The sequence below is a fragment of the Macadamia integrifolia genome, chromosome 5, assembly GCF_013358625.1.
Source record: "Macadamia integrifolia cultivar HAES 741 chromosome 5, SCU_Mint_v3, whole genome shotgun sequence".
NCBI classification, from domain to species: Eukaryota; Viridiplantae; Streptophyta; class Magnoliopsida; order Proteales; family Proteaceae; genus Macadamia; species Macadamia integrifolia.
Window position 1 is genome coordinate 8,421,635 of NC_056561.1, and position 3,409 is coordinate 8,425,043.

The following is a 3,409-nucleotide window of genomic DNA, read 5'->3' on the forward strand; positions in this document are numbered from 1 at the left end:
ATCTGCATTAACACCTCTGTTCGTCTTCGGTTCAGAGGTGCATAGCTCTCAAACTTCCTCGGCGGACTGGGTGCCCGACTGCGCTCGGACTTTCGTCTTTTTTCTTCGTCGGTGGGTTTATCATCAACCCTCAAGGGCCTCTTCCTCGCCGCCTTCCTTTCGACTTCTTCATCTGCCTGGAGGGTTTCCTCCATCTGGATATACTTATCGCATCGCGCCCTCAGCTCGGTCAGATCTCTAGGCGTATGCTTCGCCAAGGACCTCTTCAATTCCTTGTCCTTGACGCCACCCAGCAGGGCCGTGAACTCCTCCTTCGGGTCTAGGCCCCTGATCGTGATCTTTTCTTGTTGGAATCGCTTCATGTAATTCCGCAGCGATTCCCCTTCTTGCTGTTTGACATTGGTTAGGTTCAACGTAGTCTTCTGGAGGGGCTGGCTACTAGAGAACCCCTTCACGAAGAAGTAACTTAGGTCGCTGAAGCTGTGAATCGACTTCGTCGGTAGTCGGTTATACCACATCCTCGCCGCTCCCCTGAACGTCAATGGGAGGGCCCGACACATAATATTTTCTGAGACGCGATGGAATTGCATGGCGACCTTAAAGCCTTCCAAGTGATCGACGGGGTCCCCCGACCCGTCATAGGTGTCGTACTTGGGCAGGCGGAAACCGACTGGGAGCGGGTCCCTCATGACCTCGTCAGCTAAGGCCGTATCATTGGTAAGGTCGGGCTCGCGGTTCCCTGTCTGGTTTTCTGCCACCTTTCTGATCTCGTCTTTCAGGTCTAAGATCATCCTCTTTAATCCCGAGTCCTCGGACCTCTGTTTGTCCCCTTGGTGCTGATCCCCATGCGGGTCTCTTGCGTTGCGTCGCGTCCTACTTCGGGGCGCGGGACTCTCTCTTGCTCGGCTTCGAGGATCACGGCCGGCCCTCGTTGATCCCGTACTGCTTCGGTCTTCTTCTCGAGCCCTCTCGAACTGGACGTGCGTCCCTGGGGGTGCTCCGCCGGTCTTATGGGAGACAGCTTTGGAGACCTCCCTCATAGTCTCTGCCATCCGGTTGTATTTGTTCTGGAGGTCTTCGAACTGCTGCCTTGTCACGTATTCCTGGGCAGCGGGAGGCTGATGGTCGCTGCCTTCCCGTACTGAATATCCAGCCGACCGCTGGTATCTGACGGACACTTCCCGGTCATCATGACCTCTTTCTCGTCCAGTCTCCGCCGAGGGAGGAAGCTCCCCTGAAGGTTCTTCCCCCATGTCTACGTTGGACGTCGCTCTCGTCCTTCTTCGGTTGTAGGTTCTTCCCACCATTACCGTCGTTCCCACAGACGGCGCCAATCTGTTGCTGCCAAAAACCCCGCTAGTCCAACCTACACAAACACAGACGACGGAGGCCCGGAACTTTGTCCGGGGTTAGTCCTCCGACGCTCAAGTCAGGGTCGGCCGCACAGTTCAATAAGGGAGTAATGGTGAGGGTGTTAGAGCTTACCTTCCCCTTTCTTCCGTGCCTTCTTATATAGCTCTTTGGCCTTAGGGTTTTTCCCCCTTCGGCCTTCTTAGAGTCCTACTCGAATACGTCCAACCTTCTGGGGGGAATATTCCCCCCATGCAGACGACGTGATCCCGCATGATTCTGCGGGCGTGCCTCGGTGATTGCGCGTGCTCGAGTGTGAGTGGTCTCTTGGACCCTTCGTCTGGCGGTGGACACGTGTCTCAGAAGCGACACGTGTCATGGCCCCCACCGAGGGGTTATTTTGGCTATATCAGAGAGAGAGTTTACCCTTAAGGAAAGGTCAACTTTTCATTTAAAAAATATCAACCACACCACGTCACCACTTGACGCTTCTTCTCTAATGAGTCATATATTTTTTTCAAAACAGGGTATACACTGGATGTTTGGAAATTCAGGATGATGTCTCATATAAGGTTTAAAAACAGCTGTAGTACAAGATAATTTTCCTTAAATAAATGATCGAATAATAAGATTCATTTTGTGATTTCAATATTAGTTATCTTCTTAGTAATTAGTTACCCATCAGTTTCAATATTAGCTATCTTTCTTTTTACAATGATAAACCATGATATAATCATAAATTTAAAGTGTTTTCGTCAAATCTTTTGTCACTAATAAGTTATGAATATAAAATTTCATTATGGTTTAAGCCCGATAACAAATCGATCTAGATTGGTATTAACCTGATATTGAAAAATCAAAATAAACAGAAATCAACCCAGACAGAAATTGAAACTAACTGAAAACTGAAGTTCCTTAACGGATTGGTTTTGGTCTCTCATTCCTAAACTAAAACTTATTCAACCCGACTGAAGCCGAACTGAACCGATCGATTGACACCCCTAAGTAAATCTATCCAATCCAGAGCAATCTAAATTGACAATCATATCAATATAATCGAGATCAATCCAGAGTCTACCAACCTTGGTTGGAGGAAAAATTTAGTGGATAATTTAGTAAATTAAATCCCAATTTTAGATAATCTTATAATTTTCCCTTTGAAGTATCCACATACATAAGAAAATTTTCCCTTCCTCAATTTAAGCATTGAACCTGACTTGACTGATTCCAGATCAAGTCCTAACACGGGGACCGTCCTAATACAATTTCTATGTAATAGAAGTTTGAGGAGAAGCAGAGATAATGGGCGGCCAGTACCCTTCATTTGCTTCTCGATCTCTTCATATATTTTATTAATTTCTTAAGGGAGGCGTCTTTCACGTCCTAATTCTGCTTCCACATATGTCTAGGCGTATGTAGCACTATCGGATAATGTTCTTTTTTTTTTTTTTTTTTATTAATCCATGGGACCTATCTTCTCTTTCTACTCCTTGTTCCTCTTTCTTCTTCTTCTTCTTCGTTCTCCGTAAATGGCAGTGAATCGCCCATGCTTACCCCCACCTACAACACCCCTTTTCTCACCCACAAACCACAGAATCCCCACCCCATCCTCTGAGATGGGGACAATTCTGGTTATGGCTCGCATTTTAGGGTTCTACATTAATTTCACACTCTTCGATAGTATGATATTTGTTGTTTCTCCACATCGTTGGGATGATGACATCGGCAATATTGGTTATTATGTTCAGAAGCTGAAGCAGAAGAGATCGGATTTGAAGAGGAATGATGGATTGAAAAAGAGTTATTGCAGCTCCTGGAGTCATCGAAAATGTCGGAGATGGAAACGAGATGAAGGATAAGATGGAAAAAAATCGTCTGTTTTTCTTCATCCATGTTTTTCTTGTTTTGCTACCTTCAAAAGGCGACATGTGGCATTACTTTAAGTGAACGGCCAAGATTGAGTTAAAAACCAAACTGGATGTAATTACCCTCACCCAACTGAATTAATCTTGACCGTTGATGACATGTGTCATCTTCTGCAACTAGCAAAACACAAGAA